The following is a 15599-nucleotide window of genomic DNA, read 5'->3' on the forward strand; positions in this document are numbered from 1 at the left end:
ACGGGTGACCGTCTTTGGATGCCTAGCTGCTGCCCGTCCTCTGCCAGAGTGTGGAGGACCGACTGGCCGCTCTGCCATGGCTGCCAATACTACCATCTCCATATTTTCTGTTGCCAATATTGTCATGTCCATATTTTCTCTTGTCTAAGAAATATCACTTTCTGTAACAGTATTATCCAACTTCATATAACTTTGGTTAGGAAAAGTCATGTTTTTTCACATATGTTAATTTTCAGGTTGATATACGCAGAACCAAACTCACAACGTTCACAGTCAAACTGAATATTAATCCCCGTTGCTATTGGTCGTGTGCACGGCAACGCAACCTAACAAACTCGTTGGTGACATGGCTGTGACATGTGGATGTATAGCCGTGCAACACAATTACAAGAGAAATACGGTTGGTTGCCATTCCACTAATGGCCGCACGACCAGCAGGCGTCATTTGTGTGCACTTGTCGCCAGCCAAATTACATCCATTAGCGCATCTTTTCGACGTTGACACCTCTAGGACCCAGACACACCATATAAGTAAGTAGAGCTAAGCATGCATAGTTGACTAGAAGTGGAATATTGAACGGTGGACCGTGTACTTACCCACAAGTTAGGTGCATGCCATGGCACCATTCATGGCGTGCGCCTCGCCACCGGTACTCGCGCTGGCCCTGCTCGCGTCGTGCGGTGCCTTTCTCGCCACCTCCATGCTCCCGACGCGTGCGGCGGCGGGCAACTGCTTGGACGTCGGCGACATGGTGATGATGGACAGGTTCCGCGCTTGGCAGGGAGCTCACAACCGGTCGTACCCGAGCGCAGAAGAGGCGCTGCAGCGGTTCGATGTGTACCGCCGCAACGCGGAGTTCATCGACGCCGTCAACCTGCGCGGCGACCTCACTTACCAGCTCGCCGAGAACGAGTTCGCAGACCTCACCGAGGAGGAGTTCCTGGCCACGTACACCGGGTACTACATCAGCGATGGCCCCGTGGACGACTCCGTTATCACGACGGGTGCCGGAGACGTCGACGCCAGCTTCTCCTACCGCGTGGACGTTCCGGCCAGTGTCGACTGGAGGGCCCAAGGCGCCGTTGTGCCTCCCAAGTCCCAAACTTCAACATGTAGTACGTGTAAATTTCACGCATGGTTCCATTTCAAACGTAAAATATACCTTGATTATTAATTCTTAACTGCATTGGACGTACGTTACATACGCCTGCAGGCACTACACCACGACCTAAATCCGCTGTCTCAGAATCTGTCGGCAAAGCACCCATGTGCCAGCAAATTATCTGTCAGTAAAGGTTTTCCCGACAGATAAGGTCTGTCAGGACAAGTGCTGCCGGGAAAAGTCTTTTCCGACAGATACTTTTTTACCAACGATTGATAGACAGTACTACAAAAGAATTGCCGACTGATACTTTTTACCGACGGATGGCCCTTTACCGGCAGTTAATGGAATGCCGACAGATCAGTTATTAGCAAAAATCACTTTTGCCGGCAAATATTCTGTCAGTGTGCCTTGCATGGGGTAAAAAAAAAAGAATTAGATTCATGGAAGAATCCTAATGGCCAACACCAAATGGTCAATAGTTCCCACAAAACGCATACTCACCAGTAGTGGATGCATTATTTACATTTAATTGAAAACACCATGTACACAGAATAATTATACAATCCATCTCCAAATCTAACTATACAATCTACCTACTGTCACAAAGAGACAACAAATCTAGAATAGCATCTTGAGCATCAAAATTTAAGCACACACAAATCCGAATTACTGTCAACAAGAAACAGTGCTATTGTTTAACAGCAAGAAACAAGGTTGGGAAAATGTGTGTCTGCATTAGCTCCCAACAAACAAGTATCTAGCACAAGTCCCTGGATTTCATTGTAGGAAAATATATCATCTAGGACTCCCTGATAAAGTAGTTTCACTGGCCCCTTACTGTGGATTAACATTCGGCATTACCTCATTCAAAATTGTTCATGTTTCCTGATATTTTATCAACTAACAGCTTGATCACTATGTGGATTTTAGTTTCAAGCACGACGACCCAACATATTCAAAATAAGTGATTTCAGATGCTCTGGTAAGTGCCTGAATTGCATGTGATAAATCCCCCGCGCTTCATCGCCTACCTTTGGCATCGATGACTCAATTCACAGATTCACTACGTTTTGATTATGCCCGTCTTACTTTGCTGCAGTATAATGCAGCTCTGGCTTCCTCGAGGCCACAACAACAGCCTACTGTTGAGCAATAGCAATTCTACCAAAACTATGGGTACAGCAGATAAGGTATAAGTTTTCAAGAACTCACCTGCGCCGGCCACGACTCTCCTCTTGAAAGCGGTCACCGCTGGCCTCCCGGCGCCGCATCTCCGGGATCGGCACGTCGTCGGGGTCGCTTACATACTCCTCCTCCTCCTCCTCCTCCTCCTCCTCCTTGTCATCATCCCCGGTCCCCGCCATCTCCACCTCCACCTCCACCTCCTCCGGCGTCAGCGGCACCACCGGGGGCTTGCCGGCGGTGTGGAAGGAAGGCCAGCAAGATTAAAATAAGATTAAGTAACTAGAAAATCCTTGGAGATGTACTACTACTGCGAAACCAAAAATCGGAGCTGAAAGTTAAGATCAAACCAATAAGCACTCTCCCATGTCAGTCATAAGGCTTCACAAGTGAAATATGAGCCTTCAAGCAACTGCCTGCATGCTTCGGATCCAAAATGCAGAAGCATTTATCCCCTGTTGCATAAGTACTCACTTCGTACTTGGATTCATCAGTGACATAATCTTGCCCCAATTGTTTTGCACATTGAAATGGTTCACGTAGTTGCTCAATTAGAGGTAATCCGAGAGGCAAATGTGGATTTTACTCATACACAAACACGCTGATCGCGCAGCGAACCACCAAATTCCCCAGCGGGCGGAACCTGAAGCAACACCACCACCGCAAAATCAACCACTACCCGTACCGGCAACACCTTGGAAGCCATGAACCTAGGGTTTGGAGTTGGGGATTTACCTCATAGAGGCTCTTGCTCTCTACGGCGGCCGGCGCGGGCTCCTGCTCCTCCTCACCACTGCCGTCGCCGTCGCGGGAAACCCTAGCCTTCCTCTTGCGGCCCATCTGGTGGAAGCGGTAGTGGAGGCGGCATACGGTGGTGGATTTGGCGGAGAAGTGGCGGCGCACGGTGGTGGATTTGGCGGAGAAGTGGCGGTGCGCCGCGGCGGAGAAGGAGGAGAAGGAGGCCGCGCGCCGCGGCGATGGATTTGGCGGAGAAGTGGCGGCGCGCGGTGGAAAGCGGACGAAGTGGCACAGCGCCTAGGGTTTTTTTTTTGCGTGGATTTTCTTTTCGGCGTGATATTTTTTGGCGTGGATTTCTTTTTTTCAGCCGAGCAATCACCTCGCTGACTCGCTCTATCCGAACCGTGGGATCAAGATCGGACGGAAGAAACATTGCTGATAGTTGGAATATCGTTAAGTTTTCCTGACATATAATTGGTTTCTACTCTTAATATTGCTGACAGTTATTTTGACCCAATAAATATTTGGAATTGCTGACATATAACATGTCTTATTACATAGTATTGCCGACATATAATTTGCCAAAAGCCTTTACCAACAAATAGTCTATCAATAATTGTTTATCTTTATCGACAGATGTCTGTTGGTAATCTAGTGTCATGGTGTAGTGAGGTAGCTGCTGGGCGTTCGTGACAGCGGCGACCATCGAGAGCCTGAACATGATCAAGACGAGGAAGCTGGTCTCTCTGTCGGAGCAACAGCTGGTGGACTGCGATAGCTATGACGGCGGTTGCAACTTAGGGTCGTACGGGCGGGCGTACAAATGGGTTGTCGAGAACGGTGACCTCACCACGGAGGCGGACTACCCGTACACGGCGCGGCGGGCCCCTGCAACCGCGCCAAGTCCGCGCACCATGCCGCCAAGATCACCGGCTTCGGGAAGGTGATGCCGCGGAACGAGGCGGCGTTGCAGGCCGCCGTCGCTCGGCAGCCCGTGGCTGTGGCCATCGAGGTTGGTAGCGGGATGCAGTTCTACAAGGGTGGCGTTTACAAGGGCCCGTGCGGCACGCGCCTGGCGCACGCCGTCACCGTCGTCGGTAGGGCACCGACGCGGCTTCCGGTGCCAAGTACTGGACTATCAAGAACTCATGGGGCCAGTCATGGGGCGAGCGCGGCTACATCCGGATTCTCCGCGACGTCGGTGGCCCCGGCCCGTGTGGCGTCACACTCGATGTCGCCTACCCGACCCTGACCTGTGAACGAACGGCATGAAAAGACGCGCAGATATGACTATATCACTGTACACACAACTACCCTACTATACAGTGAGTGTCTGCCGAGGAGACGTATCCACTATACATGTATGAATTGTGGACAGTAATTAAAATGCATGCTGCGCGCGTACAACTATGTGAATTGTGCATATTCGTTGACTCAAAATTTGGGCGACCTCCCTAATGGACTTATTTGGACTTTCATTGGATACCATCCTGGGCTTCTGTCCTAACTAGGCTAGGCAAAACAACAAAAACCAATTTATAATCTCTTGGTTGTTGCACATCCCAATTTACTCCTAAGTTGGCAGATGCTACAGTACGTTTCGTACGTTCTGCTCTTTAGAAGGTTGACTGTTGTATTATCACCTTGAAAATTTCGACTCTAAAATACATGGAAAAAATTAGAATAATCCAAAATATTTTTCAAAATTCCCTCATATTGTTGTTTGTCGGATTTTTTTTCATTTCTTCTTGTGCCTATGCCAAAATAAAAATTTAATAAGGAAATTAACCTATGTTCTGAATTCAACTATGAATTTAGAGTAATATTTATTAAAGAACCATGTTTATAAAATAGTAGCAGTTAAGAAAATATTCTGGAAATCCTTTTTAGGATTAATTCCTTAAGTTTTGATTTTACAAATAAAATAAAGTAAAATTTCACAAAACTATAGGTATTTTACACAATTTATCATAAAACTACAGATTTAAAAGCTTGTTTCACAAAACTATAGATCTAATATGTCCGTTTATCACAAAACTATAGGTACTTTATACAATCTATTACAAAACTACAGGTTTTAACAATGCTAAAACCTATAGTTTTGTGATAATGAAGACACTAAACCTGTAGTTTTGTGATAATGAAGATATTAAATCTGTAGTTTTGTGAAACAAGTTCTTAAATTTATAGTTTTGTGATATATTATGCAAAATACCTGTAGTTTTGTGATAAACGATGATATTGAATCTGTAGTTTTGTGAAATAAGTTCTTAAATATGTAGTTTTTGATAGATCGTGCAAAGTACATGTAGTTTTATGAAATTTACTCAATAAAATAAGCTAATAAATATTTTCTGTTGACCTCTTCTCTTTTAGGGCATAATTTGCCAATTTAAATCAAACTCTGATTTGCGCCATGAATGGTCTAGCCCAGCCAGCCTAATAAACCATTTTGTTAGAGCAAGTTTAATAGTATAGCCTACAACTAGCTTCAATTTATCTATAGCCAATCCAATAGTCAATTCATACAATAGTTGCTTACTATACTATTAATATATGGTCCCACATGTCATACACACACTGTATCTTAGAGTCCGTGCTGCAGCTAGCTACAGATCTGTAGCTCGCTGCTCTTCTCTCTCATTTTTTATCTCATTAAAATATCTTTGTAGCTGGCTAATAGCTAGTCTGTTATTGTACCTACTCTTAGTTGAGTGTTTGGGTTTTCGTGCCAAAGATCTCGATTAAATCAAATCTTGTGAACTCAAAATCCTGCCCTAACACTCTTCTCCGAAATTAAGGCTAATAAATTTTGCAGTTCAGTCCTCCGCGTAAGCTAAACCTTTCCCGAAACCAAACTTACACCTTTCTTTACCCTCTCCATTCCCCATCTATTCCATTAATCGCAATTTTGTTTAAGTTAAACAAAGTCCCAAAACTCACCCTAATTGGTACAATATTATGTTCTACACATGAATCTTTTGAATGCCAAAGTTGAATCTAGAATCCAATTTCGCTTATTCGAATTCATTCCCTCGGATCCATTTTCTCATGTACCAACTTTATTCGAAATTCCCTAAACTAGGTCATTTCCGCAAAGTCCTAATAATTCCGATGGATTCATATATCAGATGCCAATCCTAAATCTCCATTCAAATATAGTATATCAATGCAACCAATGTCTGGGAACTCTAAAATTAATCACGAGTACACATCCTTCTATCTGTGACGGCCTTTAACATGCCTAGAAATAGCGGGCCGTCACAAGGAAGTCATCTCAATCGAGCCTGATTGAGATATGGTCGCACAAACATATTAGATGGGCATAAAACTTAAGCCTGTCACGGATGACACCTATCAGTGACGGGCCGTAGTTTAGGCCTGATTGAGATAACATTCCATATCTCAAACGGGCCTGAAGTTGCGGCCCGTCACAGATGACCATCATCTATGACGGGCAACAACTTTAGGCCCGATTAAGATAACATTCCATATCTCAAACGGGCCTCAAGTTGGGACCCGTCACACATGACCATCATCCGTGACGTGCACCAACTTGAGGCCCGTTTGAGATAACAGCTAGGCCCGTCACAGATGACTCATCAGTGACGGGCTATATACTAATGCCCGATCGAGATGACTCAATCTCTATCGGGCATTAACTAAAGCCGTCACTGATGAGTATTTTTCCATTTTTCATATGAAATGTTTATATTTGTAAGTTGAACTATAGCAAAATAATTAACTACAGTATAATAATTCATTTTATGAGTCAAAATAATTTTACGGGTAGTAAATGATTTCAAATGGAAAAATTGTCAACAACAAAGTTGTATAACTTATCAAGATTTACAACTTTTAGTTTGGTCATTTTTTCTGTATAATATTTTTTGAACAGTTTGAATTTGAATTTGAAAATATAACAACTTCAAACAACATTTTCAAATACTAAATGATTTCAATTGAAAAGGCCATCAACAACAAAATTATATAACTCATCAAGATCTAAAACTTTTATTTTTGTTATTTCTTCATCCGACAAAATGTTAGTAACGTTGTTCACAAATTTTACATATATGTGTTATAGTTTATAAAACCAGATAAGATATGTCAATTTTGTAAATAATGTTACTATCACTTTGTCGGATGAAGAAATGACCAATGAGTTATTCAACTTTGTTGTTGATAACTTTTTCAATTGAAATCATTTAGTATTTGAAAATGTTGTTTGAAGTTATTATATTTTCAAATTCAAATTCAAACGGTTCAAAAAATGTTATATAGAAAAATGATCAAACTAAAAGTTGTAGATCTTGATGAGTTATACAACTTTGTTGTTGATGACTTTTTCAGTTGAAGTCATTCACTAATCTAAAATTCTATTTGAATTTCTCAAACTTTGAATTTCAAATTTCAAATTGTTTAAATAGAGTCAAATGGAGAAATGACCAAAATAAAAACTTTGCACCTCGATGAGTTCTACATCCTTGGTTTTGGTGACTTTTCCATTTGAAATCATTTATTAATCCCAATTTTTGTTCGAAGTTGTCAAATTTTGAAAATTCAAAATTTGAATTGTTCAAATGAACTTAATTGTACAAAGGACCGATACAATAGTTGTAGATCTCAATGAGTTATACAATTTTGTTGTTTATGATTTTTGCATTTGACACACAAAAGTCAGCCTAAAATTAAATTTAAAGTTCTCATATATGACGGGCTTTATTTTTGACAGATCTCAATGAGTTCTACAACTTTGTTTTTGACAGCTTTTTCATATGAGTTTATTTAGTATTATAAAATTCAATTCGAAATTCATTTTTCCTAGAAGTCTGATTGCCTCCTCATCATGATCCAATTAACTCGGTTTTGCTAGAGAAATATGGGAAATATGTGAATGGATATGAAATATGTGATCAAAATGGATATGTGAATGTGGTTGTGTTAAATATATTGATGGTTGTGTATGTCAATGAATGCATATGAATGGGGAATGTTGGGGTGTGACATCTTGGCGTAGGGCTTAAAAGGATTAATAGAATACTCGTACCAAACTTTGATGTTAAGCGTGCTTGGCCTAGAGCAATTTCGGGATGGGTGACCGACCGAGAAGTTCTTCCCTGGTGCACACGAGTGAGGACAAAAAAGACCCGCCTGGGATGGCATGGCATGGCTAGCAAAGGCCGATAAGGGTCATCTGTGACGGGCGCTGGTTGTGGCCCGATTGAGATAGGTCATCCGTGACAGGCTATAGTTTGACTGGTCGTCTGAGTCAAAGCTATCGGTGACGGACTTTAATTAAGGCCCGATTGAGATAGCTTTATCCGTGACGGCCGTTTGTCCAATTGAGATAACTTTTCACATCGGTGACTTCTAGGCTGTGACGGACGCCATGCTCGATTGAGATGAGGGTTGCCGCCCGATTGAGATGGTGGTTACCATTCTAGTGAATCCTTGAGCAACAGAGTAACCAAATTGAAATTGATTGTCCAATTAAATAGTGCAGCTACAATTCCCCATAAATCTAATGAAATACACAAAAGTTACTATTACAATCGGGCCATTTCTCTCTCTAAGCCCAACATTCCCACTAGGCTGGCCGGATCCCTTTCTCCATTAATGGGCCTGCCCCGCCCGTTCCTTAGCTTCCACAGCCGGCCCAGCCCTCTCCAGTTCCAAGGCCAAAGATGTAGCGCCGGCCCAGCCACGCCACATGTGGGCCCACAGCCTGCCAAACCTTCCCCTTGTTGGCGCGCTTGCCCGCCACCTGCTCGATGAAATGCCGAGCCGAGCAAGTGTACTGAGCCGCCTCGCCACCGTGCAATGGCATCAGCGCATGTGCCGCATCTTCCTCCGCACAGCTCTGCGCCGGTAGCTTGTGTCACCACCCGCGTGAGTACCACCGGTTCCGCTTTCCCTCTCAAGACTCGTGCCAGCCAATGATGCCGACCTGGCCTCCTCCATGTGCCACCTTACACGGCCCCATGCCAACGCTGTCTAGGCTGCAGGCGCATGACACCTCGCCTCGCCTGCCTTTTTCCCCAACATCTGTGCCGCGCTTGCGCCGCTGAACCCAATCCACCACCTCGCCTCCTCGAGCGTCCACGCCGAAAGTGTGAGCCGAGCTCATGCCGAATGCATCGCCATTGTCCTGGGCTCTATGACACCCCGTCTCCTTTCTTCTCTTCGAAGCTGCCTCGGTTTCATCGTCATCCGCCGGCAGCAGCTATGAAAGCCGCCATGCCCCGTCGTCCTCCACCTTTGACCCTTCCAATAGCAGCCGCCACCTTCACCCTCCACATGATCCCACAACATCATTAGGTTGGCAAACTCCTCGGCTTCGACTTCTCGGTGGAGTACAAGGCCGGCGCGAAAAACACTGTTGCCGATGTCTTATCTCGGCGCGACACCGACGAGGTCACGCTCCTCACCATCTCAGGGCCTCGATTCAGTTTCATCGACCGCCTCTGCCAAGCATACGACACAGACTCGGCACTGATGGTGCTCAGGGACGAGCTCATGGCCTGGTGACGCTCGACGGCCGCCTCTACATCCCGCCCACCTCACCACTTCTCGAAGAACTGCTCACCGCCATGCACGACGATGGCCACGAGGGCATACAACGGACTCTACACCGACTCCGGCGTGATTTCCACTTGCCGAACCTTCACAAGGATGGACCACATCCGTGCGTGCGCCACCTGTCAGCGCTACAAGTCAGAACACCTGCACCCCGCTGGCCTTCTCCTACCGCTCCCTGTATCGACGCCTGTATGGTCTGACATTGGGCTTGACTTCGTCGAGGCGCTACCCCGAGTTGGCGGCAAGTCAGTCATCCTCACGGTGGTGGATCGTTTCCGCAAGTAGTGCCACTTTATACTGTTGGCCCACCCGTAGTCGGTGGAGTCCATGGCCCAAGCATTCTCTGCCAAGATCGTTCGACTCCACAGCGTGCCGCAGTCCATGGTATCGGAAAGGGACCCGGTGTTCACGTCTCTGTTCTGGAGGGAGCTCATGTGCCTCACCAGCGCCAAGTTGCACATGACATCCGCCTTCCATCTTCAGTCTAATGGGCAGCCAACAAGATCATCATTCCAACAAGATCATCATGTACCTCCGATGCCTCACCGGTGATCATCCCCGCCAGTGGCTGCGATGGCTTTCGTGGGCTGAGTACATCTACAACACGGCCTTCCAGTCTGCCCTCAAGGATACACCGTTTTGGCCACGACCCCCCTTCCATCCGCTCATACAAGCCGAGTGAGACACAGGTGGCAGCCGTCGCCAAGAGCATCGCGGACAGGGACGAGTTCCTCGCCGACATTCGCTACCGTCTCGAGCAAGCCCAAGCCGTCTACAAGCACCACTATGACAAGGACCACCGCGACGTCCGCCACGTTGTGGGCAATTGGATGTGGCTCCGTCTCTGACATCGCGCCCCTGCCTCACTCAACGTTCCAGCTAAAGGGAATTTCAAGCCTCGTTTCTACGACCCGTACTGCATCACCGAGGTCATCAACGATGTCTCCTACCGCCTCGACCTATCACTGTTTGCTCGCCTACACGACGTCTTTCATGTGGGACTCCTCAAGAAGTTTGTCAGCTCACCACCAGCTACTCCTCTGGCATTGCCACAAACGCATCATGGGGCTGTGGTACCCGAATTAGACCGCGACGTCCGCTCTCGCCTCGCCCGGGGAATTCGTCAAATCCTCATCCACTGGAAGGGTGTACCGGCTACATCCGCTACTTGGGAAGACATAGGAGGTTTCCTTGACCGATATCCGTCTTTTCAGCTCGAGGACGAGCTGCTGGTCGAGGGGGCAGATGTCATGTGGGGACGCCACTACCAACGCAGGAGCAAGCCGGACATGGTGCAGCCGCATGCACAGGCGCATGCACATCAAGCAACACGAATCAAGGGGTGGAAAATTGGAAAGAATTTAGCAAGGAAAGTATTAATTAGGAGAGAATAAAGACCATTTCTTTGTATTAGAGGCTAAGTGCCAATATAAGTCATGTAATCAGCCATCTTTTGACAACAAGAAATATGAACCTAATTTCCTTATCTCCCTCCTCCTCTAATCTCCCTCCTTCACCATTAGGCGCGCAGGGAAGAGCCCTGACGCCATTACCGAGCCGAGCTACGAACTCCGTAGCCGCGGTCCTGCTACCATTGGTGCCAACGCGCTTGACAAGTGCATTAACCACAAACTGAGGATTAGACTGGATTTCCAGCTTATATCACTCCCATAAGACATATACTCCCAAAAGAAGGGGAAATGTAACACCACATATATCTGCATACCTATAGAGTTCTACACATAATACACAAAAAATTGGTAGTCTCCCTGTATATATGGACATCCAAAACAGACAACTTAGAAACTAATAGCATACTTTCTGTTAGTGATATGCCCTAGAGGCAATCATAGAGATGATTGTATCACATACTATGCTTACATATTAATCCGACATTGTTCCTCGAAATAGATAACTCATTATTGGTTAATGAATATGTGATTCTTTCTTGAGACTCTTTATGTTGTTTGTTACTATTTCTAAAGGATCCCTGATCAAATATCATATGTGGAACAAATATGATTAGATGATCAACATATATATTAATTAATGATCATGTCTCATGGATCATAGTATAGAGATACCAAATTAATAATGTGAACACATGTTAGTGAACATGTTGTTGGATAGACCCAACATGAGACACTGCAAGAGCCATATGTGTTGTGTCATCAGTGATCTCATTTAGTGTTGGTGTTGAATCCTTAGACCTGAGATTATCATGGTTCCCAACATGTGTAGTAGCTTACTTAGGGACTGCTAAACGCTACTCCGTAATTGGGTAGTTATAGAAGTAGTTTTCGGGTATGCTATGAAACATGTAGTGAGATATGAATAATCAAGATGGGATTTGCCCCTCCTATGGAGAGATATCTCTGGGCCCCTCGATGTTGTAGATTATGGAAGTGCATGGCCATGCCAAAGGTAATTAAGGAGTCAATCACAAGCTATATAATCTATCAACAGGTTCGAGTGAATGATTGAGCTATTAGAGGATGGCACATATCTAGCCTTGAGCTTAATCGATATCGTGAGGCAAAGGGGTTCATACAAGTATACACTAGAGGTTCAGCCGATATGATCTTTATGTATGCCCGGTGGGTCAATACGTTCTGCTAGGGGCCATTGTTGACGTGTGGACCGAAAAGGAGTTTTCGGGTTACAGCCGAGTGTACATGAACCTACAGGGTCGCATGCTTAATGGGCCGGAATAAGGGGTTTGGATGGAGATCCAATATGAGCTTAATTCGGATAGGGATCCGAATAGGAGTCCTATAGGCCTTGGAAGCCCGAGTGATTGATCCTATATATGCGTGAGGGGTGTGACTGGCGGAGGCATTGCATCACGTGAAAAACCCTAGCCGTCACTTCCCTCCCCGAGCAAAACCCTAGCCGCGCGCGGGTGCTAGCACATCTGCGCGTGGCGTTCCGTCCCTGTACGTGTGGATACCGGTAGAGGCGCCGCTGGTTTGCGGTGCTGATCGGCGTGGGAGTACGGGGAGAAGAAAGCACGAGGAGGAGAAGGTCGAGCCGGTGCGATCGACTACTTCTTCTATATCGACGCGTGCTACTTCGCGAGAATTCCTTCGACTTCTTAGCGCCTTCTTCCGCTGCGCAGCGCGTCGAGTGGTAGCGATCTATGATCTAATACTTGCATGGTTTATGGTTTACGCGATAGAAAATTTTGATTTATACTATCGTAGCCTACGCGTATCCCAACACTTTCATACACTTTAGAACCAGCTAGCTCTACAGAAATCACACAGATGACCACAATTGGTTTAAAAGGCACAATAAGTCCAAATTACGACTTAAACTAACGATATTATAAACCTAGAATAAAGCGTATAGATGTGTGTTACTTCCACATAGCTACAACTAGCAAACATAGAACTTCGGACAGCTACAGAAATGTACAACTTTTAAGTTATGTGAAAAATCAGATTATACTCATGCCCAGATTAAGGAAAACAAAATTTTGTACCAGTTTCAGACCCGGTCAGCAGTACTGTTCTTGGCATTTCTCCTAAACCGCTTATCAGAATCAAATGAAACCAGTACAGTTAGAAAGATAATGGCAAGGCCAGCATCTTTTATTTAGACCACCTAACCAGAGTCCGGACAAATGAATACCAGATTTAAGAGTACAGTTTCAGCCTATGTTTAAGAATTTAAAATTTGAGCACTCGGGAATTGAATCAGTTTCTATACAAAAATTATACTTGTAGGGACTAGAACGGATTTCAAATCTATACACTTATTGCACAACATTAAAGTTATACGTCTAAGGTTTATAATATCATTTGGTTTAGGTAGTGGTTCGAACTTGATGTGCCGTTTAAAAAAGTTATGGTTATTTGTGGTTTCAGTGGGGAACAAATTCAAAATATATATTATTTTTTATGTTTTTGAAGTTATATACATGTTTGTAAAAGATTGTGGAAATATACACATACCGCGGGGTGAAAATACGGGACCAGTTGTTTGGCGTAGCACGAAAGGATGGGAGCGCGGTACCAGGTCAATCTCACGGCTCAGGCACGCGTGACCGTCCATCACGCAGGATTGTCCTGGCCATCGGTCCATCACCTCCGCACCGCGGTACGGGTATATTCCCGCAATTCTTTCAAAAACACGTATATAACTAGAAAAACACAAAACATAATGTATATTTTTCAAAAAAAATAAAAAACTGGTTTGAAGTATATGGGTGTTAATGTTATTAGTTTCTACAATACACAGGGGAGAGTTCCAAATTTTATAATAAACTAGAAAAGATGCCTGTGCGTTGCAACAAGTAAAGACTTTTTTCAGTGATATATTAAGAGCTAAGTAATAAATTAAAATATTGGGATCACTATACACTGTAATTGAAAAAGTTAATAAAAATCTTAACATTGGGATCGCTATAGATAATAATTAAAAAAAAGTTAATGAAAATATTTCCTGGGTTTTTGGCTGAAAGCCTTCCTTCCTTTTCAGCCCTAGGCTAGTCCGCTACCTCCCTCCATTTGGTCTACTTCTCTTCGACCCTACCATCTTCAACTTCCCGAATATAACTACCATCTTCAACCTCCCGAAGGTAATTCCGTGCCCGTACATTTGCCAAAGCAAATCTCCCCATCAAATCCACCCGAATCTTTCTTGGGTAACCAAAATTGTTCGAGGGTTTTTGATCCACTCGAGTAGTCCAGGAATTAAAGCTGAATCGAAGGGTAAATCATTGAGAAAATGATGAGAGAGGAGTGGGAAATCGATTTTTGCAATCAAATTAGAGGAGAAAACACACGATCGATATGGCGGCGGCGCGGCGCTAGGATTCACCTCGGGAGGCATGTGGCGAATAGATGGGATTATAAAACCGGATGAGATAAACAAAAAGCGCAAGGGAGACAAAACCGGCTATAAAAAAGATTGACGAGAAAAACTAAAAGCACTCGAGAGATGCACGGTGAATAGATCGGATTAAAAAAAGGATAAAAAAAACTAAAAACCTTGGCGTGTGCGCATGAAAAACTCTTCTGCGTGCAAAAAAAAAAAGAAAAAAATACCGGTGCAAAAAAACCAAACGGATTTTTTGTTTTTTACTGGGAGATTTACTTTTCTTTTTCTATAGAAGTCGGATGACAGATGGTTTTTTCTTTTTTTTTTTACTGACGACGACGGAAGCTTTTTTTTTTTAATAGCTCGTTAACTGATGTTTGAAACACATGCGTCCAAATGCCAAACAGAAAGGGACGACGTACCAAAATCCCATGGCAAAAACAAGTTAAACTTTTATAATAGTAGAAGATTTAAGAGTTCGTGTTGTTTGGGGTGTTGTGCGTAGCACTACAAGTATGTGGATACCTAGGCCATTACATATAAATAGTTTTGCAATAGTTTTATCAAGGTATCAATATTTTTACCAAATCTATCTATCTATTATATACTAAAAATCCATTAAACTTCCTATAAACGCTCTCGAGTCACCAAGTGGCATCCTATAAACACTCTCGAGTCGCCAATTGGCATTCTAATAAAAAAAATCTGACCATTGATTTTCATTTAAATTAGTGGACCCATTATTTTAGATCATTAGATCTATTTTGCAGTGAAAATCATATCCGGAAACTCCCCTTTACAAACAAACAAACGTACGTAATGTGCGATGTACGAACGTACTTCCTTCCTGTTACTTCTTTTATATGTTTCTTTCTTTGTCTTTATGAGAAATTAATTAAAACCAAAATTATTTTCACAGGCAAAAATGCCTCACAAATAGACTTTCACCTACTAGGTCTACTAACTCTCCCTCTGTCACTTTATACATCCTACATCAAACACTTTTAAACCACTACTTGGTGCTATTAAATTAGAGAAATACTATAAAATCTTAAAAAAAAGAAGTAATTGATTATCGATTTCTACTTAAATTGACGGATATATTGCTATGTGGCATTATCTAATCTCAACGTCGATTTTACTTAAATTAGTGGACCCATTATTTTA

At 43.9% G+C, this 15599-nt stretch overlaps 1 pseudogene; it reads left to right on the forward strand.

Moving 5' to 3' along the window:
* The first annotated feature begins 573 nt into the window (after positions 1 to 573).
* On the forward strand, positions 574 to 4298 carry LOC127754228 (ervatamin-C-like; annotated as a pseudogene).
* The last annotated feature ends 11301 nt before the right edge of the window (positions 4299 to 15599 follow it).

The sequence above is a fragment of the Oryza glaberrima genome, chromosome 11, assembly GCF_000147395.1.
Source record: "Oryza glaberrima chromosome 11, OglaRS2, whole genome shotgun sequence".
In the NCBI taxonomy this organism is placed as follows: domain Eukaryota; kingdom Viridiplantae; phylum Streptophyta; class Magnoliopsida; order Poales; family Poaceae; genus Oryza; species Oryza glaberrima.